The sequence below is a fragment of the Pelobates fuscus genome, chromosome 13 (assembly GCF_036172605.1).
Source record: "Pelobates fuscus isolate aPelFus1 chromosome 13, aPelFus1.pri, whole genome shotgun sequence".
Taxonomy (NCBI): domain Eukaryota; kingdom Metazoa; phylum Chordata; class Amphibia; order Anura; family Pelobatidae; genus Pelobates; species Pelobates fuscus.
This window is the reverse complement of record NC_086329.1, coordinates 55,943,894-55,970,646: the sequence shown is the minus strand read 5'-3', so window position 1 is coordinate 55,970,646 and position 26,753 is coordinate 55,943,894.

Genomic DNA, 26,753 nt, shown 5'->3' with positions numbered 1-26,753 from the left:
GCAGGAATTCGTAGGCCTCTCGGTGACAATAAAAGAAAAACAGGGGAAGGGAGTGACAGGTGACGCCCTCTCTAAACTTTGCGAGGCGGCTAACTAACGTGTGGCTCGAGGGGTGTATGCCTCCGAAACGTTTGAGGCGGGGTGTTGGCCTCGCGGACCTCTAAACTATAGGCGGTATGCCAAGAGGGGAGATACCTATTTGGGCCTATACCCCTAACTGCCAGTACTCTACGTCCTATTTAGGGAGAACGTATGTGACACGTGAGCAGGCTTACGTACCTGCTAGTATGTATACGTATATGGTGCGTAAGGTATAGAAAACCTGGATAAACCTAAAAGGGTAGAAATAGATATGATAGTATGAGAAATGGATCCTGTGATACTAACGTAGACTAGATATGCTGTGGTTGATTTTATTAACCGTATGTGTTGAAGGGGAACAATTAGAGTAAGGAAGTACCCCGCCTGATTTATTATGGAGAAAAACCGTAACGCAGGATTAGCTTGTAGTGTCTACATATAATGTGTATACCTGGTGACCAAATTTAAAATATATATATGGCCGTGCTACTGTAATAATCGTAGTGCAGGGAGTATGAGTTTAAACTATGAAAATTGACCATATGCAGAAAGGTAGACGTATGAGAGGTTAAACCAAAAGTGTGATTCAAACCTGAAAGTGTGAGATGTTGGGACCGTGTTCTGTATACACGATATATCGTTTGAGTATATGCAGAAAGGTCAGGAAATGTAGGTGCCATGTAAACGGGTGTACATGGTAGTGACAACGTAATATACACAATTAATTTAGAGAAAACTTTATCACATATATATACACATTATACCTATTCCTGATTAATTATCTGAGTTTCTAGTGTATGTAATTTGAGTACATAAAGAAAAGTCAGCATATGACAAGTGCCATGTAATGAAAAGTGTACATGGTGTGTTTAAACAGGGAGGAGAGAGAGGAAAAAAAAAAAAAAACGTTTGTTTAAAACAATTCCTAAGTGTAAATGGAAGGTACACAAAAAGTAAAGTGTTCAAGCAAAACTATGTATATGTATACCAGGATAATATCATGAACTAATAATACATGAGCCCTAACCTAGGTATAATTAATGTGACAGCATAAATTATGAAATACATGCTAAAATCGTTATATGTATATAAAACAGACTGGTAATAAACTATAATCTGTATGAAAATGAATAATCCTACTATCAGGTACTAAAACTTACAAAATAGAAACAAACTGAAATAAAGGAGGGAAAAATAAAGCATAGGAATGCTACATACTTATTACTTGGTTTCCGGAAACCGGAGGGTTAATTTGCCTGAGACTTTGGCCGTAAAGCGTGTGGCCGTAAAGTGAGGCTGAAAATTATTGCGACGCCGTGGGAAGTGATCCGGGCGACGGACTTACGTTTTAGAAGTCCAGAGGACTCGATCAGCGAAGAAGACCGGGTTTTTTGTGCGTGGCTGGCCGTGGAGAGACCTGTAAGGAGTTTCCTGGACACAGCTGACACCGAAGAAAAACGCGGGTTTCTGAAAGCAAGATGGCGCCGTCCGTGAACCGGAAGTGGATTCAGGATGCAACGCTGACCTCGAAGGTATGGAGCCAGGTAAGGGGTGTCCCTTAAGTAGGGAAGGGGTGTGTCATACGCCCCTCCCACAAACACAGGCCAAAAGGCCTTACTACATATATATATATATATATATATATATATATATATATATATATATTTTTTATATTGGTGTTTATATATATATATATATATATATTTTATATATTGGTGTTTATATATATATATATATATATATATTTTATATATTGGTGTTTATATATATATATATATATATATATATATATATATTTATATATATATATATATATATATATATATATATATATATATATATATTTGTATTGCTAGTATTCCCTTTGCTCCCTGATCCCCATTTCCTCCCCCATACATGTAAATGGTGGAGCAAACCTTAATATGGCTTCTCCTTTTATGGTGTGGCATATATCTGGAACTCCGTTGGTGGTAAGTGCTGATTTCTACTGCAGCTCCCATGCATATAGGGACCTGTACCTCCTTGCTGCAGCATTCCGAAGTGGATTGGTGGGGTATGTGTGTGGGCCGTGGCACACTGAAATATAAAGTTTCAATTACATTGCACCGCCGGTGGATCTATTTTTTTTTATATCTGGGGAACAGTTGAGGATTCTTACCCAAATAACCTGTCCTAATTTATAGTTAGTTGTACTGTATATTTAGGATCTAGTATCTTGCTAGCTACTGTTTCCGCAATTCTGGCAGAATTGTACAGATATTGAAGTTAATTACTTTGTGTCTAGTTAGTGTTGTGATCTCTGCAAGTTAGAGGGCTGCTTTATGATCTGCATTATATACACATGATGGTATTATGTAGCACAAATTGTTTATTGTAATTCTATTTTATTTTAGGCAATATAGGCTTGTGATGTATTTATACACAAAAAAACATTCAGATGATATTGTGCCCTTAGAGTGACCTCGTATTTTATCTTCTGTTTATCTTCAATGTATATAAATTGACTTTATAACCCCTCTGGGTGGTATTTTTGTTTTGTGTGTATGTATTCCTTATTCTCGGGTCCTCTAACAGAGGCCTGGGAGTCTGAGAATTCTGCACAATATCTTAGCTGTTCCTAGAACTGCAATCTTCTAGACAGCAATCTCAGATGTCGCACTTGGATGCTGCTGTAGCCATTCCTGTAAATTAGCCCTCAATGCTCCCATCATAACTGAAACTACTACTGGCTTCACTTTCCACATGCTTTCTAGCCCCTCTTTTAGTCCTTGGTATTTGTCAACCCTCTCATGTTTCATATTTCTACTTCCTCATGTTATAGTCACTGGGTATTTCCACATTCACCACCACTGCAGTCTTCTGTTCCTTGTCTACCATGATGTCAGGTTGGTTGGTTGTCTTGTCTGTATGGATCTGAAGTCCCACAGGACCTTAACCTTGTCATTCTCAACTACCCTTTGTGGTATCTACCATCTGAACATAAGCAGTTCGAGACCATATTCTGTGCAGATATTTCAGTACACAATCACAGCAACTTGATTGTGCCTCACATTGTATGCTGTCTCTGGTAACATCTTGGACCAAACTACTATTTGCTGGATTGTCCCAGAAGCCTCTTTGCACAGTCTGCACCTTTAGTCCTGTCTGGTGTGGTGCACTCCAGCTTCTATTGATTTGGTGCTGAGTGCTTGTTCTTGTGCTGCATGGATCAGTTCCCCAGTGCTGTCTTTCCGTTCTGCATTTTCCAATCACTGGTAGGATTTCATAATGTGAGCCACATTCACTATCTGCCAATGGAATACCCCATGAAGAGGTTTGTCTTTCTTGCCTTCTTTTCTGCATCTATCTATTTTTGCTTCAGACATTCCCTTAGCAGTTTGTCATTGGAAACCATCTTCCTGATATGTTTGTGGATGCTCTGTTTCATCCAGGTCTGTGGCCTTGATACTCATCAAGCCCCAAACTAATTCCTTCTGGCTTGTGTACAGTCTCTGAGTCCTGGATTTTGGGTGAAATCCTACATTCATAGTCGTTTCCAGGTCTTGACAACCATGGTAATCAGTTCTTCTCTTGGCAAGGTTATTATTCTAGCTGGGTATCTGATCATTGGTAGGGCATGTTTTTGCCATTAAACTGGGACTTGAGGACCAGTCTGACTTTCTGAAGGTACCTGAATGTTGCTATTCTCGTTGCCTCTTCATCGTGGTCTCCATGTGTTTGTGGTACCCTCAGGTACTTTTAGCTGTTCTCTACAAATCCTATTTGACCTTCTGGTATTTCCCTGGCTTGTTCCCTGCCTTTGCTATCACCTGACCACTCTTACCTAGTCTAAACAACATCTCGATTTCCTTGCTGTATATCCTCTTTAGGTGGATTAGTGAGTCAATGCTCCCTCTTGGCATACTGCTTGATGTTATCCATGTAGAGTAGGTGGCTGTTGGTACTGTATGTACTTTTCATGATGATCTAACTAAAGGGGTTGACGAGTATGCAGAGCAGCATTGGGTATAGTGCATCACCATGTTCACAAGTGTTGTCCTGGAATTGGCTTCTAGAATTGTTTTCCACTTACTCATTGAGCTATTGACAAAGGCTCTTAGTGTCTTGCTGACCTTGTATAGGGCCAAGCATTACAGTATCCATGTGTGTGGTATTGTGTCATAGGCTGTGCTCAGATTGGCCTGTCTGGTCTTTGAATCCCATGAGCCTGCTTGGTCTACCAGCAGTTGGTGCTTTGACCATCTGCTGGTGTTTCCAATGCCTTTTTGAGAATTTTTTTTTTTTAATTTATAAATATTTATGAAATATTTCAAGTAAGACATTCAAAAAAACACCAAACTAATAAAACATCAATACAATGCAGTACATAGATATCACATTATACCATTAGTCTCATTGTCTCTACTATTGAGGCAACTTGAACATGTATATCTAATTCAAAATTGCATAGGTCGTCTAGTATTGCATCAAATTTAAACAAACATAAAACCAAACATAAAGACATGATGGTAGCATACCTAAAGATAGTAAGCAAGGTTATTAATGAGATTCCCATTAGAAAGTTGTATATAAGATACACAATTTGCAGCATAAAGATCCCAATATAAGCTCACAGAGAGAGGGAGAGGCGGCACGCAGAGAGGAAGTATTGGGGGTAAGTGCTACCTCTACTCATTCAGGAGATCAGACTCACATTATATTTATATTCTACTCTTCCTGGATAAAACTATTCCATTTATTCAATCCATATTTGACTAAAGGCAGATGTTCCCTTTCCATTTTTAGTTGGAAAGAGATTTGTGCTTTAAGTATCGCCCACGATGGAGGGGTCTACTGTTTCCAAAAGTTTACAATTAGAGATGTCCCGAATAGTTCGCCGGCGAACGTGAATTTCCGCAAATGTTCGCGAATCGGGCGAACCGGGCGAACCGCCATAGACTTCAATAGGCAGGCGAATTTTAAAACCCACAGGGACTCTTTCTGGCCACAATAGTGATGGAAAAGTTGTTTCAAGGGGACTAACACCTGGACTGTGGCATGCCGGAGGGGGAACCCTGGCAAAACTCCCATGGAAAATTACATAGTTGATGCAGAGTCTGGTTTTAATCCATAAAGGGCATAAATCACCTAACATTCCTAAATTGTTTGGAATAACGTGCTTTAAAACATCAGGTATGATGTTGTAGCGATCAGGTAGTGTAAGGGTTACACCCGCTTCACAGTGACAGACCAAACTCCCCGTTTAACGCACCGCTAACAACCGCAAACAGTCCATTTGCACAACCGCAAACTCCCCATTTGCACAAGGTTGGATGCCAAGCTAGCCAAGCTAGAAATTCGCGTTCGCCAGCGAACTATTCGGGACATCTCTATTTACAATAAATTTTTTGCAGCTATTAGTATATGAGTAGTTAGATATCTATTTTTATTTTTTTGAGAGTCTAGGCCAGTGATGGCGAACCTATGGCACGTGTGCCACAGGTGGCACACCGGGCCCTTTTTGTGGGCACGCGGCCATATGTTTGCCATCACTGCAGAGTAGGCACCTGCCTGCCCGAAATGGCAGGTGCCTACTCTGCTTCCGGTTCGGGAGGCAGGGGAGGGATCTTTGAAGCAGCTCCCCTGTCCTCCCGCGAGCAAGCTGTGTGGAGCGTTGCCGCGCTGTAGCGGAACGCCGTAAGCCTGTCCTGCAAACTGCCTGTGTGACTATATTCATTATAATTTTACCTGTGTTGAATTGCTATTCATGTATGTAAAGTGTGAATTATATGTTATTCGGTAGTTTCCCTCCGTACTATATACTTATGGAAACTACCGAACGGAGGGACCACCCCGGAGAGAAGTGTGCCAACAATTAAGGTTCCCATTCTCTCCAAAACCACAAGTTAACATTGTATCGGGGTGGCCGCCATTCGGCATGCGTACACGTGGCGGCGGCCATCTTACGCATGAAAATCTCAGCGGTGTTGTGTCGTCGAGTGTCTGGAACCCAAATCGGACACTCAGACAACCAAACACCGCTGAGACCTCCAGAGCTCCGTAACTACCGAACGGAGAGTCCTAACAAATCCCCATTCGGTAGTTACAAAGTACCGAATGAGGGAATCACTATCTGGGTGGATTAAAGTATGGATGGCTGTTAGAAACGTCTGTTTTAACTGCCGAACCACCGGTCCGATCTGGGTGAATTTTGGATATTATATTCACCCAGATCAGGGCTACCTAGCGGTACCCTAATATTGAGGATATGTGATGGTTTAGGGGTACATCCAAGTTTGGGGTAAAGTCCTGTACAAGTTAAGGGGATTATGACTCACACCGAGGGGAGGAGATGTGTGGGAGGTAACAAGCCCTGCATTGGTCACTGTCATAATTATTGTAGTTCCCTCCCTTGCATGGGAGCAGGCTTTATAAGAAACCCTGAAATAAACAATTGTCAGTTCTACTCCTGAAACTGTGTGTCGTCCAGTTATTGGGAGTGCTGTGGGGATATTTCTGTACCTTTTTACCTGCTGGAAACTCTGCTGTGGATTTACTAATGACTTGTTCCTGAGCCTTCCTTGGATCTAAAGTGGAGAATAGCTGCGAGAAATCAGCTCTCCGCTACATTGGTTGGCAGCGCTGGGATCCAGACTCACAGAGGAGCAAGGATTAATGGAGATTGACCTTTCCACGCTAAAGAGAACCACATTGAAAGACCTTCTAGAAGCGAAAGGTGGTTCTGCCAGCAGCAAATCCAAAGCAACGCTTATCACCGAAGTAATGGCAGAGTACAGAGCAGAAGAGGTCCAGGCCACGGAACAAAGACCTGAAACAGAACAGGAGGAGTTCCAAAGGCACTTACAATTCAGACTGGCCTTTTATGGAGAAAACCCACCAACAGAGATCATCTCTAAAACGATGACAGAGGTGCAGGAGTTTGTGATGAGAAACAGGAGACCACAAACACCGGAAAGAAGTGCAGCAGGAGCTGTGGCACAAGAGGGTAAGCCCAAAATTCCCTATCAAGCTTTTAAAACGTATGTGGAAGCAGAGGAGGATATAGATGCCTTCCTCCAAGACTTTGAGAGACTGTGTACGCTGCATAACATACCAAGGGAAGAGTGGGTACCCATATTAGCAGGACGGCTGTCAGGAAGGGCAGCTGAAGCTTACCGCACTGTGCCTGATATTGAAATTAGGAACTATAACCGGGTAAAAGAAATTATCCTGGCCCGGTATGCAATAACAGCAGAGGCATACCGGAGGCGCTTCAGGGAATTGAAAAAGGCGGACAAAGATTCGCATGCAGAGTGGGCTTGCCGACTGGAAAGGGCAGCTCTTGGGTGGATGCAGTCCAGTAAAGCGCGGTCCATGGAGGACTTGTTACAAATGCTGCTGTTGGAGCAGTTTTATGAGGGGATATCCTCAGAACTACAGGAATGGGTGAGGGATCGTAACCCCACCACCCTCACCGAGGCTGCCAAAAAGGCAGATGATTTTATGGACGCTCGCAGACAGACCAAGGCAGTGAGTACCAAACCTGCCATGCGGCCACCAGGGGGGAATTCCTTCTCTCCTAACCCTCAACCCCCACCAAGACAACTCCCTCCACCAGCACCAGCAGCAGCACAGCAGAGATACCGCACACCTGCTTCTGTGCAATGCCACCGATGCCAGAAGTGGGGACATTTCCAACGAGAGTGTCCACAGTCTAGAGACCGCAACACCTGGATCCGACCAGGGCCTCCACCACCACCACCGAGAGCAGCCGCGCATCACTACCAAGATGAGGTACCACTTCCCTACAGCTCTGCCGTTCCAGTCACGACTGTGGAACAGTGGGAAGTGCTGCATGAGGCCAAACCCCTCACTGACCTGACCCGTAAAAACCTTCCCCGCCAAGTAACCTGGACCCCGGAGTGTGAGCAGGCATTCCAACACTTGAAAGATGCACTTGTTAATGCCCCTGTCTTGGCCGCTCCCAATCCAACTAAACGTTTTCTTGTCCACACAGACGCTTCTATGTTTGGATTGGGGGCAGTACTGAGCCAAGTCGGGGCCGATGGCGGAGAACACCCCGTGGCTTACATCAGTCGCAAACTTTTACCTCGGGAAGTAAGCTACGCCGCCATCGAGAAGGAATGCCTAGCTGTGGTGTGGGCCTTAAAGAAATTACAACCCTACTTGTATGGACAGGCTTTTTCTTTGCTCACGGATCACAACCCGTTGGTCTGGCTGAACCGGGTGGCTGGGGACAATGCCCGGCTGCTGCGCTGGAGTTTGGCGCTGCAGCCCTTTGACTTTAACATTCAATACCGCCCGGGTAAGCAAAATGGAAACGCCGACGGGTTGTCACGACAAACTGATCTGGAGAAATAATCCGTGAGCACCCCGGTCATCCCCAAGCCGATCCGTGTGGGATCAGACTGTGTATGCCGGCTTGTGGGCAAGGGGGAGCAGTGTAGCGGAACGCCGTAAGCCTGTCCTGCAAACTGCCTGTGTGACTATATTCATTATAATTTTACCTGTGTTGAATTGCTATTCATGTATGTAAAGTGTGAATTATATGTTATTCGGTAGTTTCCCTCCGTACTATATACTTATGGAAACTACCGAACGGAGGGACCACCCCGGAGAGAAGTGTGCCAACAATTAAGGTTCCCATTCTCTCCAAAACCACAAGTTAACATTGTATCGGGGTGGCCGCCATTCGGCATGCGTACACGTGGCGGCGGCCATCTTACGCATGAAAATCTCAGCGGTGTTGTGTCGTCGAGTGTCTGGAACCCAAATCGGACACTCAGACAACCAAACACCGCTGAGACCTCCAGAGCTCCGTAACTACCGAACGGAGAGTCCTAACAAATCCCCATTCGGTAGTTACAAAGTACCGAATGAGGGAATCACTATCTGGGTGGATTAAAGTATGGATGGCTGTTAGAAACGTCTGTTTTAACTGCCGAACCACCGGTCCGATCTGGGTGAATTTTGGATATTATATTCACCCAGATCAGGGCTACCTAGCGGTACCCTAATATTGAGGATATGTGATGGTTTAGGGGTACATCCAAGTTTGGGGTAAAGTCCTGTACAAGTTAAGGGGATTATGACTCACACCGAGGGGAGGAGATGTGTGGGAGGTAACAAGCCCTGCATTGGTCACTGTCATAATTATTGTAGTTCCCTCCCTTGCATGGGAGCAGGCTTTATAAGAAACCCTGAAATAAACAATTGTCAGTTCTACTCCTGAAACTGTGTGTCGTCCAGTTATTGGGAGTGCTGTGGGGATATTTCTGTACCTTTTTACCTGCTGGAAACTCTGCTGTGGATTTACTAATGACTTGTTCCTGAGCCTTCCTTGGATCTAAAGTGGAGAATAGCTGCGAGAAATCAGCTCTCCGCTACACGCGCGTTACCATGGCAACGCTCCACACAGCATCGCGCGGGAGGACAGAGGAGCTGCTCCAAAGATCCCTCCCCTGCCTCCTGAACCGGAAGCAGTACTTGCCACCACCGGACCACCAGGGATGACTGTGTGTGTGTCCCCCCCCCCCCCCCTTCATTAAAGGTAAGAAGGGGGGGGAGAAGATAATAATTTAATAAACCTTTTTTTTGTTAAACGTTTACTTTCAGGAACATCTGGGAGAAAGAAAGTCCAGTGACTACTAGACTTTGGTGTTATGTGATGATTCACTGGTTTCCAGTGCTGTCAGCCTTTGCTTAGCTGTTTGCAGTTCCTCTGGTATGAGCATACCCTTCTATTTCCTTTTCTCTGAAGCCAGGACCCATCCGAGTTCAGTGTGTGGTGTGTGCATGTGTGTATATAATATGAAGCCAATTAATTTATACAAATGTAAAATTAATACAAAAACTATATATATATATATATATTTATATATTTATTTATGTATTTTTCTATTAATTTTACATTTGTATGAATTAATTGGTTTTATATTCACCACTATTTGTATCTTCACTATAGTTCCTGTCATCATTTTGTAATTGTATAAATACTACTACTAATAATACTGTATTTTTTGTATGGCTTGTAACAATGAACAAAACATTTAAAAGAAAAAAAATATTTACTACTTTTAAATAAGGACCATTTGATTTTATGGAATTAAGTTAATACCTACATGTCGGTATTTTGTTTTAGTGTTATGTCACCTTCGTGTGCATTTTCTGTTCACTGGGTTGCTTCTACAAACGTGTTTTTATACACCTTTTTTCCACACACCATGTTGTGGATATCATTTGAAATACTTCTATTGAATGTGTTGGATTTTACAGAAATCAGAAGGCAAAGCATATACTACTTTGTCTAATGGGCAACGCCAATGATGACAAACATTGACAAAAAGGAAAGCTTCTGTCTTCAACTTTTGTCAATTCCCAGCAGCCGATACTAGTGACACTGATGGAAGAGGCTTCTTTCTCGCACCAATTCTGTGGTCTTGTGGAAACGTCCATAAACCTCTGTCTGTGGGTGTGTGAGAGTGCAACATGAAATGCCTGAAGTTAAGGAAGGTTACAGCACCCTGAGCATACCTTGAAAGTACTAAAGTTGTTTTAAAGGTCATCTGCACATTCTCTTATTTAAATTCACTAAAAATAGCAATAAATCTAGTATAATCCTTAAATGGACACCATAGTCACCTGAACAACTTTAGCTTAATGAAGCAGTTTTGGTGTATAGAACATGCCCCTGCAGCCTCACTGCTCAATCCTCTGCCATTTAGGAGTTAAATCCCTTTGTTTATGAACCCTAGTCACACCTCCCTGCATGTGACTTGCACAGCCTTCCATAAACACTTCCTGTAAAGAGAGCCCTATTTAGGCTTTCTTTATTGCAAGTTCTGTTTAAGTAAGATTTTCTTATCCCCTGCTATGTTAATAGCTTGCTAGACCCTGCAAGAGCCTCCTGTATGTGATTAAAGTTCAATTTAGAGATTGAGATACAATTATTTAAGGTAAATTACATCTCTTTGAAAGTGAAACCAGTCTTTTTTCATGCAGGCTCTGTCAATCATAGCCAGGGGAGGTGTGGCTAGGGCTGCATAAACAGAAACAAAGTGATTTAACTCCTAAATGACAGTGAATTGAGCAGTGAAATTGCAGGGGAATGATCTATACACTAAAACTGCTTTATTTAGCTAAAGTAATTTAGGTGACTATAGTGTTCCTTTAAAGTAATTCTTTATAGTGGGTGCCAAAATAACAGGTAATGTTTTAACTCTAGATCTTTGTCAAACCTTGCAATTGTCTGTGCACTCCTATTTAGTGGACAGTGTAATATTAAGTTATTTTACATTCTAAATTACATTATCTTGATACATTTTGACATTACTTTATATTGTTATTTGTATTCATTGACCGAACATTACAAATTTGAAATCAAAATAAAGTCAGACAAGATTTTTGCTTGAAATTAGAGATTATAGGTCATGCCTTCAAATAAAGATTGTGCGTTTTTGAATAGATATAATTTACAAGATATAATTACTATTAAACGCTAAGTCAGATTTTATATGTTCTACAATTAAGTGCTTAGAATTTAATGTCAAATTCATGCTTCTAGAAAAAAAACAATATAATATGAATAAATCAGATCAACAATATGTAGAAGCATTCATAAGGTTTTTCTAAACTTAAAATGCAGCATTTCCAGTGTTTTTGCTGTGTAAACAAGCTTAGCATAACACAGATGGCTTAGGAATAGGCTGCCAGCTTTTGGAAAATGAATAGTGCAGATATAAGGCAAATATGAGGTTTTCTACTTCCATTATAGCGAAGACAGACACAGTAACAAACAGTAGTGAACATCCTAAATGTATAGTTTATGTATACATATCAAATAATGTTATCAAAAGTTCTGCCTTTATAAATATTGAAAGATGTATTGACCTACTTTGAGCGCTTTCTTATTGTAAATTTTAGAGTGAACTCAAGCACATCAATTGGAGGCTGGGTGGTGGTGCACATAACTGCTCCATGTATTGAAATTGGCCAATTTGGTGATGTTTAATATGTCCTTATTGTTAACATTTATATTGTGCCAATGAATTCTGCAGCACTTTAACATAAAAGAAAGTAAATATTTAGAAGCAAAGAAATCTCAATTTAACAAGTTTAGAATAAATATTACAATACCAATACCAGCAAATTATGGGAGGGGCTACGGGAATTAAAGGGACACTATAGGCACCAAAACAACTTTAGCTTAATGAACCAGTTTTGATGTATAGATCATACCCCTGCAGTTTCACTGATCTATTCTCTGCCATTTAGGAGTTGAATTCACTTTGCTTATACAGTCATTACCACACCTCCCTGCATGTGACTTGCACGCACAGCCTTCCTAAACATTAATTTAAACAGAGATCTGTCCTTATTTGTTATTATCTCCTGCTTTGTTAACAGCAGTCTATGCACTGCAGGAGACTTCTATGTGTGATTAAAGTTAATTGTACAGAGCAGGAGATAAAAATGTCTAAAGCAAGTTAAAATCTGATTGAAAATGTTACCATTTTTTTCATGCATGCTGTATTAGTCAATGCCAGGGGACGTGTGGCTATGGCTGCATGGTCAGAGAAAAGTGATTTACCTCCTAAATGGCAAAGAATTGAGCAGTGAGAGTTCAGAGGCATGATCTATACACTAAACCTGCTTCATTAAGCTAAAGTTGTTTTGATGCCCATACTGTCCCTTTAATTACCCCTTTTATTTCCCCATTTTTAACTGATACAATGTTTAGATCAAAAACCAACCTCATTTATCCCCATTATTATATTATGGGATTTGTAAATAATTTGCATGATTATACAAATGTATTGCTTATCTGACATCTTCCTCTGGTTTTATAACCCCCTTATTTTGTAAAAGTATGTGCAGAATTGCTTCTCTAAGGCAAGCATTGCTTCACAATGTTATGTAACAAATTGTGTGATAGATTCCTGTAAAACTGGCAGTGTCACCGTAAGTGTGTGATGCTGTAAATCTTCTTTAGCTGTGCATGTGCTTGCAATAAAATATTCATTAGTGCGTCACAGTTGGTTTATCAAAGGTTAGAGAATACTGGAGACTTGCAAAGAGCTAGACAGCAGCTTTATGACTACTTGGCAAATAGGTGTCACTGGACCAGCGACCCACAAACTTGTGAGGCTATACATCAAAATATAAAATGCATGTTTTAGACAATGAGCCTCATACACAAATTTTTTATTAAGGGCCTTTTTTAGGAAATGCATTTACCATGTGATTTGCTGCTGCTCTAAACTACGGATAGCCACACGTGTCAACATCAATCCAATCATTGATTATTTTTTTGGAGTTGTTGGTTTTTACAGAAGGAATGAATAGTACTGTCCCTACATCTAATGGATTATCTGACCCAGCCACTGCCATAATTCATTCCTCCCCACAGGGAGACTTAAAGGGACACAACCAACAATTTATTTTTAGGTTTAATTAACAAACTAGTGGACAGGAGTGTTCTGAGCCTAGCTGTTCTATTGCCCAACTAACTAACCTCTTCTTTCTTTCATCTTTTTCAGGTAGCCCATTATTTTTCATACTAATTAACTCATGCACATAGTATAATTCAAAAGTCCAATGAAGTAAAATAAATAAATAAATCATATTTAATAGGTTTGACATTTTTAATAATCATAAATATATTATTTTATATTTTTTTTGTCAATAGTGTTTCTTTAAGGCGACACAAGCATTGACATTACAGCAGAATGTGCTCAACATCATATATTTTTTTTTATCTCTGATCCAGATCTTCGCTTTAATACAAATACAGTGCAATGGTGGAGTAGGCAGCAAGTAATAGGGTGCACAATTAGGCAGATAATCCTATTTGCAGCAAGTAAGAAAACAAATCTTGTTCTCACTCACCGCTAGATCAGAATAAAATGCATTTGCCAGATCTGTGAATCACCTGGGCTGTCTGATATTCCACCATTCTATATTCTAATTTGCAAGTAAAAAATAATAATATAGATAATAATATTGTTAAATTAGATATATATTTTTTTTTTTTTTCCAAAAGAGAAATTTTTATTTGGAACATTACCAAACCATTATAGAAACATAGAAACATAGAATGTGACGGCAGATAAGAACCATTCGGCCCATCTAGTCTGCCCAATTTTCTAAATACTTTCATTAGTCTCTGGCCTTATCTTATAGTTAGGATAGCCTTATGCCTATCCCACGCAAGCTTACACTCCTTTACTGTGTTAACCTCTACCACTTCAGCTGGAAGGCTATTCCATGCATCCACTACCCTCTCAGTAAAGTAATACTTCCTGATATTATTTTTAAACCTTTGTCCCTCTAATTTAAGACTATGTCCTCTTGTTGTGGTAGTTTTTCTTCTTGTAAATATAGTCTCCTCCATTACTGTGTCGATTCCCTTTATGTATTTAAATGTTTCTATCATATCCCCCCTGTCTCGTCTTTCCTCCAAGCTATACATGTTAAGATCCTTTAACCTTTCCTGGTAAGTTTTATCCTGCAATCCATGAACCAGTTTAGTAGCCCTTCTCTGAACTCTCTCTAAGGTACCAATATCCTTCTGAAGATACGGTCTCCAGTACTGCGTACAATACTCCAAGTGAGGTCTCACCAGTGTTCTGTACAATGGCATGAGCACTTCCCTCTTTCTACTGCTAATACCTCTCCCTATACAACCAAGCATTCTGCTAATACAAATAGATTACTATTGCCTTCCTTAACAGCACTTATTGTATTAATATTGGCAGTATAACAGGCCGAACAGCATTCAATTTTATTCCGTTCCTCTTTTTGAAATGTGGGTTTTGGACTTATCTCCTCTAAGTATTTATCTAAATATTAATACACCTTACTTGTGCATTTGCATTTCTATTACAATAATGTGCACCATTATTAACTACGCTTTCTATATTTATTGTTAAAGTGTTTGCTATTCACAGTGTTTATACCACCATGGTACTGCACTTCATGATATTTAACTCCACGGCGCACAGAGAGTTAATCTCTCAAATTTACATTTTCAGAGATAGTACTATTAATTTGCATTTAGTGCAAACCAATCACAGTACAAAGATTTGCTTATTAAGACACTGATGATATATTTATCTAATGTACAGGAGTAAATTATATTTCATTGTCACACTATATATATATTTTTATGTCATTATTAAATGAATCCCTCTTTAGCTAATGGGTTCCATCAGGTTACACATGAATAATCTAGTTAGCATTTTCTTCTTTTTTTCTGTACCAATAAAAGACATTCTATGTTTATAATGACATTTACATAGGGTGTTCTTATACGCACGCACGCACGGAATTATGGGAGTCTGTTTCAAACCAGACCTATTTCATGCATTGTAATAGGAACCTTGCTATACAGAAAATAGGGCCACAGCAAAGAAGATTAAAATACATGTGTGTCGGCATATAACCCCTTTTCTGCCAGGAGATATTACATATAATGACTCTGTTCAGGGCTGCTACCCTGTTTGGCTATGAGAGATACATTATTAAAACAGCATCACTTACATAACATATTAATGACATTGGACCCTTATTTCCCAGGATATCAATATCAACAATGAGAAGACAAAGCCCCATAAAAATAAATTATGCTATAAAATTACTTTTGCCTATCACACTTTTTGTTTTACGGTAGTATAACAAATCCTTTAAATGCTGAAGTAGTAGTGAGACAATATACAGTTAGAAATTAGTCGAAAATCATTATATTTAATATTATAAAAAAGGAAATACTCTAATACTTTGTATCAAATGCATCCCAGACTAGACTAGTGAAAATATAAATAATTCTCCTAATGACAAAATAGTGTGGCTCACACTTTGTTTAACCCCTTAAGGACACATGATATGTGTGACATGATTCCCTTTTATTCCTGACGTTTGGTCCTTAAGGGGTTAAACATGGTTACCATGTACTTGTGAAGGACTTTTCAGTGATGAGCATAAAAGTAACTTGATTGGCTACCTTGATTGGCAGCCTGTCATCATGTAGCCCCATGTAGCCAAAAGCACAGCTTAAGCGGAACAGGGCCTTGACAGGGGTTAGGAGGCGGGCCCAGGAGGAACAGACAGGACAGGTGGGTTATGGGATATGGGGGTTTGGCTATTTAAGGGAGGAGCCATTTTGTAAGGTTCACTTCTAATTTCCTACCCGGTTAGTTTGTGTGCATCCCGGTGCTCTCTATACTTTCTGGGTAGGGTTTCTCTTTTGTCTCCTCTGCAGGGCCATGGATATCGTGGAGAAGCTTCTGGAGGGGATCAGGACAGCGGCGCGGCAACAAGGAGCGGATTGGGTGCAGGCCCAGCTGGGCCCGGTCCTTGCTGCGGCGGCAGGACAGGAGGCCGGAGACTCACGCCCGGCGAGGGCCAGGAGGCCCCCGAGGCGTTTGAGCCCGGGAGGAGAACCGGAGGTCGGTGGCACGGGAGTGCAGGAAACAGCCAGTGGAAGTCGTAGCAGGCCCAGGAGCTGCCTGGTTGAGGCTCTGCCTCCCAGTGTGCGGCCGGGGCTTCGGCGTGGTGAGTCGAGACGGGCGGCTGCCCTGGACATCGCTGCACCAACCCCTAACACGGATGGGGCCGTGCGCGGAGCAGGATCCAAGATGGCGGCCGGACGGCCTAGTGCGGGGCCTGGCGGGGCGGGGTCTCGGCCCAGGAGGGCACCCCCATCGGTCTTGGCGGTGGACTGCAGCACGCGGACTGGGACGGTCCACGACGGGCCCAACGTACAGCAGGCAAGTGCAGGGGCCCCTTCCGGGGGTCCCCTTGGCGTGGTGGGCAGGCGGGGAGTGAGGCCCGATTCCAGGGAGCGGGCGGACGGGGGGGCGGGTAGGCGAGCGGCCCAAGGGGAGCAGGGGTCGGGCGGAAGGCCCCTGGGGGGGGTGCGGGATGCTGCGAAGGGGTCCCGCGGAGTGCAGACTGGGCGGGCTTCCGTGGGGGAGGATGGGGGGTCCCTCGGTAGTTCTCTTGCGGGGCGGAAGGTAGTGCCCGCGGGTTCGATGGATGTTAGGTGGGTGGTAGAGGGTAAGGGGAAAGGTAAGGCTCCGAGGTCCGGTCGGTCGGGGATAACTGTCTCGGGGAGCGGGGTGTCACCATCCGCGTCCGTGGAGGGCCCCGGGGGAGGTGCCCCTGGTCCGGGTTCCGTAGGTGTAGTGGTAGGTCGGGCTGCAGCGGGGTTGGGGCGCGGGGCGGGAAGCGGGGAGGGTGGGCCTAGTTCGGAGTCGGGTAGTGCTAGCCCCTCGCCGGTTAGGGCCCCCAGGACACGCAGACGGAGGCCCCGGCGCAGGCGCGCAATGTCAGGGAGTTCGGCAGGGTCCGGGTCCCCCAGGTTGCCTCAACGGGGGTTGGTATCCAAAGGCGATGGTAGGAGTCGTAGTCCACGTGGCAGGGCTCTCAGGGCCTTTGGGGCGCTCCCCGGTTCGGGACGGGAAGGTGGTGGGGGAACAGTACGCCTTGCCCAGGACTTCTTCTCCTCTTTCCAGGTCCCGGAGTCGCTCCTCATCTGATTTTTCCAGGCACCGGGTGGGATCCCTGGTTGGCGGGACATCGGCGGATGGCGTTCATCCTGGACGAGCAGTGACGGACTGCGCAGCCCCGGGTGTCATCGGTCCCAGGGGCTCGGCCGGTGAGTCTATTGAATCGCTACAGTCCAGTGCACTAGTACAAACACTGCAGTCACTACTCCACTCACTGGGGGCGGGGGGTGGCACACAAGGTAGCGTAGGGCAGGTGTGGACGCAAGGGGGAGGGGAGGTGGGGCCCGGTTTAGGGACCCCGGCGGCAGTTGCGGGCGGGGAAGCTGTGTCGGCTTCCAGCGTGGGTGAGGCGGGAAGCGAACGGGCGGAGTTGACGGGGGGGGTGACGGAAGCAGCGAGGCAACATGCGTATGTGTCCTTCGCGGGCCTGCTGGGGGTGCACCTCAAGCAGGAGGTGAAAGATAAAATCTGGAAGGGGGAATTTTGCGAGATCTTCTCGCTTCTTCCCTTGGAGGACTTTCTTGACCTCAAGGAGGAGGACAAGAAGGACGAAAAGAAAGAGGAGGAGGAGAAACGGCGGAGGTATCGCAAGATACCGAAGTCTTTTGGTAACTGGCTAAGGGCATTCTGTATCCTAGCCAGCGTGATCGGGGAAAAATCGCCGGGCTCCTGCTCGTCCCTGTTTTGCTACTTGGACGGCATATGGGAGGCATACCGCACCTATGGCGGATTGGCATGGTGGCGGTATGATGAGCAGTTCCGGCAGCGGCTGGCGGCGAATCCGGGCATGCGGTGGGACCAGATGGACCTGCCTCTCTGGATGAAGCTCATGATGGCGCAGAAGGCGCAGCCCTTTCAGCACGCGGCTGGCGCTAAGGGTCAGTCCTCCTCGTCGGCCGCCTCGCAGAAGGGCTTATGCTGGCTCTTTAATGAGGGCCAGTGCAAGTGGGGCGCAGCCTGCCGCTTCAAGCACGAGTGCTCGGGCTGCGGTGGGGCTCATGGGCTCCAACGTTGTTTCAAGAAAGGGAAGTCCGGGGGGACGGGAGCCTCTGCCGCGGTTGGCGGCGGAGGGTCTCCCACTACCTCGGGGGCTAACCCCAGTGAAATTAGACGCGATGGAGCCCTGGCTAAACCGCTACGGTAACAGGGCAGACGCGGAGCTGCTTAGAGCGGGGTTTGGGCAAGGGTTTGTCATTCCGTTTCGGGAGAGGGGTGGCACTGCGTGCCCTCATAATCTCAAGTCCGTGGTGGAGTTTCCAGAGGTGGTTCGGGAGAAGTTGGACAAGGAGGTGCGGTTGGGTAGGATGGCGGGGCCTTTTGTGGCCCCGCCACTGGAGGGCCTTCGGGTCTCTCCCCTCGGGGTGGTCCCCAAGAAAGAAACAGGGAAGTTTCGGCTCATTCACCATCTTTCCTATCCTAAAGGGGAGTCGGTGAACGACGACATTGACAGGGACCTATGCTCGGTCTCTTACGCATCATTTGACCAGGCGGTCGAGCTGGTGAAGAGAGCCGGGCGTGGTGCGTTGATGGCCAAGGTGGACATCGAGGCTGCTTTTAGGTTGCTTCCGGTGCACCCGGCGTGTCACCACCTGTTAGGGTGCTTCTTTGAGGGGGGCTACTTTGTGGATTTGTGCCTTCCCATGGGGTGTTCCATTTCGTGCTCTTACTTTGAGAAGTTTAGTTCATTTCTCGAGTGGGTGGTGCGGACGGAAGCGGGAGATAAAGCGGTGGTGCACTATCTGGATGATTTCCTGTGTGTGGGGCCGGCCGGATCTCCCGCGTGCCAGCACTTGTTAGGTACCATTCAATGGGTGGCGGGCTGCTTTGGGGTGCCGCTGGCGGCGGATAAAACTGAGGGCCCGACTGAGTGCCTTAGTTTCCTGGGTCTGGAGATAGATTCAGTGCGGGGGGAATGTCGGCTGCCGCTGGCAAAGCTGGAAGGTTTGCGCGGCGTGGTGGCAGAGGTGCGTCGGGCACGGAAAGTGACCCTGCGCCGACTGCAGTCATTGGTCGGAATGCTCAATTTCGCCTGTAGGGTGATACCCATGGGTAGGGTGTTTAGCCGCAGCTTATCGTCGGCTACCGCGGGGATTAGGTCCCCTCACCATTTCATCCGGGTATCTTCGTCCATGCGGGCGGACTTGGGGGTGTGGGATACCTTCCTCAGGGACTTTAACGGGACGGTGTTCTTTCGGCAAGGGGGCGTGTCGACAGCTGAGCTGGAGCTGTACACCGACGCGTCGGGTAGCGTGGGTTTTGGGGCCTACTTCAGCGGGAGCTGGTGTGCAGAAAAATGGCCGGAGGCATGGGGGCAGAGCCCCCTCATGCGTAACCTGGCGTTTCTGGAGCTGTTCCCACTGGTGGTGGCGCTGGCGCTGTGGGGGGACCGGTTGAGGGACAGGAAAGTGGTTTTCTTCTCGGACAACATGTCCGTGGTGCACGCGGTTAATAATCAGTCTGCAGCATCGAGGCCGGTGGTAACTCTGCTGCGGCGCTTTGTTTTGTTGTGCATGTCCCTGAATGTGGTTTTTCGTGCGCGCCATGTGCCTGGGTACTTGAACGAGGTGGCTGACGCTCTGTCTCGTTTTCAGTGGTCCCGGTTTCGAACGATGGCCCCGGAGGCCCAGGACAGGGGTCAGCCGTGCCCGATCGAGATGTGGCAGCTAGGAGCGTCCTGCTTGGCGGACTCGTGAAGGCTTCGCTGGCACCGGCCACATGGGCCGCATACAGTAAGGTCTGGAGTTCATGGGAACGTTCCTGGGGCGGGCTGGGCCGAGGGGTACGAGGGGAGCCGCCTCTGGATGCCTTCTTGTGGTTTACCTTTCAATTACTGGCGGGGGGCGCCTCCCCGGCGGTGATTGACAGGAACATGGCTGCAATGGCGTTCTGGTTCAAGCTCCGTGGGGGAGCGGATCTTACCAAGGCGTTTATTGTCCGGCAGGCACTCAAAGGGTATCGGAGGGCTCGGAGGGCCCCCGACGCTAGGCGCCCGGTGTCGGTGCATGTGCTGGAAGGGCTTGTTCAGGCGCTGCCCTCCATTTGTCTCAATGCATTTGAGGTGTCGCTATTCCGTGTGGCATTTCTTTTGGCTTTCTTTGGGGCGTTCCGCGTCGGGGAGTTGGTGAGCAACACCCGGGCGGCCACGGGGGGCCTACAGGTGTCTGGGGTACGTATACTGGATGGGAAGCTGGTGGTACACTTGGCTAGGTCCAAGACGGATGTGGAAGGTAAGGGCCGGGACGTTACGCTGGGGGCCCTGCCGGGCTCGGCACTGTGCCCAGTAGCGGCGGTGTCGGAGTATTTGGGTCAGAGGCCCGCGGTTGGCGGGTCCCTGTTGGTCCATGCGGATGGCTCGTCGCTCTCTCGCTTCCAATTTCAGAAAGTTTTCAGTCTGGGTCTGGGTCGGATGGGACTGGATGCCGGCACATACGGCACCCACTCCTTTCGTATTGGGGCGGCCACGGAGGCCACACGTCTAGGTTTGGGGGATGAGGTAGTCAAGCGGATTGGGAGATGGGAATCTGTTAGGTTCCGCTCATATGTACGCTTGGGTTTGTTGGAACACTAAGGGGCATTGGGGCGGCCTGGGGGGTACGGGTGGTTTTATCCTGTGTTTTTCTTTCTTCCCCAGGCCGGGTCGCTTGGATCGTGGGTCATTCCTTCATTTTCTGGGCCGGACGGAGGGCTGCAGCTCGAGCTCAAGGCCAGCAGCTGGGCTTTCCGGAGGACCAGCTCGTAGTGCGCTGGTGGGGGTATCGGGGCTTCTGCTGGGGGGACGTCTGCAGGGCAATATTTGGTATGGTCGCAGGCGGGGCGCGGCCGGATATGCTAGTTTTACATGCAGGCGGTAATGACCTGGGCCTCACCCCGCAGCGGAGGCTGGTAAAATGGATGAAGCAGGATCTTAACCGGTTGGTTGATCTGCTTCCCGGGGTGATGCTGGTATGGTCTGAGATTGTTCCGAGGCAGCGGTGGCGTTACGCCCGGGACCCGGTAGCCATTGATAGATGCAGGGGCAAGGTGAACAGCCTGATGGCGAGTTTTGTCAGGAAGCTGGGGGGAGTGGTGGTAAGGCACCAGGAACTGGAGGAGGGGTTGGATGGGTATTACCGCTCGGACGGTGTACACCTTTCGGCAGTGGGTTACGACCTGCTGAACTTGGGTCTGCAGGAAGGGATGCGGAGGGCGTTCCTTCTTCGGGGTGGCGGAGCTCAGACAGCTTAAGGGGTCAAGGTCTGAGCTTGTGGCGGGATAGGGAGCTGAGAGAGAGGACATAGGCTCCCTATGAGGAACGTGAGGAACATGGAAAAAATTGGAATTATGGTCAATGGTGGTTTCGAGTCCTGGAGGTGGCTCAGAACCTGGTGGGGCAGGGGTATCCGGGTATACCCCTGCCATGGTTACTTATGGTTGGCACTTGTTCGGTTCAAGTTGGCGAGGTTGGAAAATGTCGTTACATATTTGTATTTGTTATGTTGGGGGTCATTGCCCTCTATTAAAAAGAAGGATACGGATGAGAGGGGCGGAAGGTGGGGGCAATGACCCATGTTTATATGTTAATTTATTTAAAGCAATATTATCGTTATATATTATTTAAATTATTTAATAAAGCTGTGGACAAATTTTCCCATATACCAGGTGTCGGTGTGTTATTGGGCTAGGTATGTGGGGGGGTTTTTGTCCAAGGTTCCGCCAGCCCATATGGCGACTATACACCGGTCATGTAGCCCCATGTAGCCAAAAGCACAGCTTAAGCGGAACAGGGCCTTGACAGGGGTTAGGAGGCGGGCCCAGGAGGAACAGACAGGACAGGTGGGTTATGGGATATGGGGGTTTGGCTATTTAAGGGAGGAGCCATTTTGTAAGGTTCACTTCTAATTTCCTACCCGGTTAGTTTGTCCCGCCCACCCTCCCTGTATAATTATGTTTAGATAGAGGTTATCCCGTTTTTTCACAGCGGCGGGATAGGGAGCTGAGAGAGAGGACATAGGCTCCCTATGAGGAACGTGAGGAACATGGAAAAAATTGGAATTATGGTCAATGGTGGTTTCGAGTCCTGGAGGTGGCTCAGAACCTGGTGGGGCAGGGGTATCCGGGTATACCCCTGCCATGGTTACTTATGGTTGGCACTTGTTCGGTTCAAGTTGGCGAGGTTGGAAAATGTCGTTACATATTTGTATTTGTTATGTTGGGGGTCATTGCCCTCTATTAAAAAGAAGGATACGGATGAGAGGGGCGGAAGGTGGGGGCAATGACCCATGTTTATATGTTAATTTATTTAAAGCAATATTATCGTTATATATTATTTAAATTATTTAATAAAGCTGTGGACAAATTTTCCCATATACCAGGTGTCAGTGTGTTATTGGGCTAGGTATGTGGGGGGGTTTTTGTCCAAGGTTCCGCCAGCCCATATGGCGACTATACACCGGTCATGGTGTGCATGTGAACTTGGAGGACACACCCCCATTGAGAGTGGTCACTTTGCCAGTCTTATAAAGTGCATCATAAATACATCAAGCTGACACTTACTGGTACATAATAACATAAGAATACAGGCACATATTAAAACAAATAAAGACATATATTAAAACACATACAAGCACATGACAACACACATACAGACATATATTAAACTAAACCTGCCAACTAACTAAGGTATCCTATTGCACACACATGCCCAATACACTCCAACCCATACACACACCAATCAATCACAGGCATCCATACCCACACTCATACATGTGCCCGTGTGCACTAAGGTGCGCTATTTCCCTTGGGTCTGTACAGTTGGCACCTCTGTAATAACACACATACAGGAACATACAAACACAAACAGAGCCATATACTAAGATGCATAGTAGCATATGGCAACACATACAACTGCATATTAAAACACATCTGGGTGCATACTAACACAAATACAAACTAAAAATAACATACTTACCAAGACATGGTAACATTCACACAGGCACATACAAACACACATATAGATAGATACAAATGCACATACATGCAGATTCTAACACAAATATCGACATTATATATATATATATACACATACATACTAACAGACAAGAAAAAAAAACATGGGGTCAATATGGCTGTTCCAAATAACTGTGGAGAGGACAAAATCCTTCTCTATTGTTCAAACGTCATTCTGTAGATGGGGACATGCCTACTAAGTGACTGAGATATGCTATGGTACAATTGTTAATATCCTGCCTCCTGAGCAGTGGAATGGATTATTACAAGCAAAGATGGATACAGATTCTAGAGTCCCAGACACCAGTTTTGAGGCACTTTTTATTCTACAAGTAAAAATGGTAAAATGAGGCCAAGCAAACTCACGTTTTCTGGGTCATGAGCCTTATCAGTTACTTTATGGTAATCCTTCTGTAATTACAAGAATCAGAATAAGTAGTCTGCAGAATGGCAGGGAACCAATAGATAATAGAACAGAAGGTTTCCCATTGATGCCTATGAGAAAATTGCTATTGAATTGCCGTAAATATTCTTAAGTCTTGTAATAGAATCTATTGAGAGTGCCATTATCCCAGGCAGATTTTAGTTTGGAAATAAATATTTCTCTAGAGTTGCACAGCATAGCCAAATATGTTGAAAACTTATAGTTAATAATAATAGAAGTAATGTGAGCAATGTATTTAATTTCAAACCGTTAATGAGAGTGGAAAATCTGATAGAGGTGTAGGCGAGGCTGGGAAACAGTCTGTCTGTCAGTTGAACCTCCGGTGTACTGGCCATGTCCTTAGGGTTACATAACAAGAGTGTGTGTTAGCTTGCAAGACTATTGTCATTACTTCAACTCTGTAGGGGCCTTTAATTGCAGCAGTTGCAGTACTTTCGCTCAATTTACTGACAGAATGCCAATTTCAAACAAGAACTAATTCATCAATGGCTACAGTTCTAAATGGAATGTATTTGCTGTCATGTACAGGTCTATGAATGGAGTGTTTCTGATGCAGCTCTGCTTGCCCCCGCAGATAACATATGCAAAATGGACATATTTGTACTGACCAGAACTGTCTGCATGGTCTTTTCTAGATGATTAGTTGATAGCTGCATGGTACGTTACTTTTTTAATCATATAGCTTACTTTTTTTGTCTTGCAATTGGTACTAGAATATAAGATTATCCTTGTGTTAGTGTACTTATATTCTTCATTTTAGTAATGACAGAAGGTGAATATTTGATTAAGTTCCTTTACAAGCTCCGATAACATTAAAAAAAAATAGATAACATTAAAAAAAAATAGATAACAACTAATCAGAACCAAGGAATTTGTCTATAAGGAGAGGAAACATTAATCACCTCCTCTTTCTTCATGCCAAAGTCAAGCAAAACATAAAATATAATAACATATAGATAACAAGAATGAAGAACATAGGATTCCACCGAACGTCAAACTTCTATCAGGAAGATGGTCTTGATACTTTGGTCCTCAAATTGTGTTATTCTAAACAAAAAGAGAAAATACGTGAAAGAAAACTGAATTCAAAATTATATATACAATTATGGGAAAAAGAAAGTACACCCTCTTTGAATTGTTTGGCTTTACATATCAGGACATAACAATCATCTGTTCCTTAGCAGGTCTTAAATTGGGTAAATACAACCTCAGATGAACAACAACACATGATATATTACACCATGTCTTGATTTATTTAACAAAAATAAAGCCAACATGGAGAAGCCATGTATTAAAATGACTAATTCAATCTTTGAAGGTACAGTTCAAAGGCACCTATGGGCAATGCAGCCAGAAGCAAACAAGACATAGGAGTGGAGCAAATATAAAAGCTTCTAAAACTGTAAAATTGTTTATGCTGCCAGAAAACCTGGTTCATCCCACGCTATGCCACATGTGGTACTATGGCCAGGGCCAGATTAAGAGCCCAGTTGGCCTCGTGCTGGAAATTCTGATGGGCCTAATTAGAGAATCTTATTGGCCGAAAACACTAAAACAGTTATGCAGGTGGTGCTGGAGGGAAACTTACAGGATATAGCTATCAGAAAACACATACCCTATCCTAATCTCTCGCTTTCTTCTTTCAAATAAACCCATACCCCCTAACAGCAGTGTCCGGTGAAACAGGATGTCGGTGTGTGCCTGGTGACGCAAATCATGTAACCAGAGCCGCCCAAAGGGTCAAACATGTCCAAAAATAATTAAATAGTCAGCCTGGCCAAAGAATTAGATGTTCAGCCTGGCATGAATGCATGTCAAGTTGCTTGCCAATCAGGCTCACTAGCTAAGGGCATACTATGCAGGCAGTACCATGAGCTTGGCATAAATGCATCTAATGATGCCCTTGCTCCACGCATTCTAAGAAATTTTCCCTAGCACTAATTTGTCCACTCCTCTCATTACCTTCTTACTAGCAGGCAGAAGCTCCTTGTATATTGTCTAGAACAGAGGAAAAGTGTATGCAGTGAGTGTAGAAGAAAGGGAGCATGTCATAGTATTAGAAAGACTGAAGTAGCAAGAGTATTTGCATAGTGCGCAAAATCAGCTTTACCTTAGCTAATTTCATTGTCAGTCAGTCTACACAAGATGTGTTCCCCTACATCCCTTTTAAGCTTCCATTCTTAAGCAAGAGCATGTATAGAGTAGTAAAAAAAAGATGGGCCTATTCCACGAGCATGCATCTGGAGCTGCAATTCCATCAGCCCTTATTTTAAGCCAGCCCTGACTATGGCAATGGAAATAAGATCAACAAATATGATCCATGGAGGCTCCATCTCGCAACTTGCAGAGGTTAAAAGATCTGCTGCTAATGTCTTAGTGTCAGATACCCTAGGACACTCAGAGGTCTTGTAGTGTCATTCCTCAATGAATCAGAGCAGCACAAAGTGGATCTACAATGTATTAGGCAGGGGTTTTTAATGTTGTGCATCTACATGCAACAAAGAAATCAGAGTTCTACTTTTACTTCTGCATTAACAATTAAATTAGCATGTTACTGTTTAGTGAATACACCACAAGTGAACATTTAAACACCAGTTTTGAGAACTTATTATTGTTATTGTTAGATTGTCAGAATTTATTTCACCTTCAGTAAGAAACAAAGCAATTTGCTTGTCTCATAGAGATCTAAATTGCCTAAAATAAACACATTTCAAGGGCACATTTTTGTTTGTCTA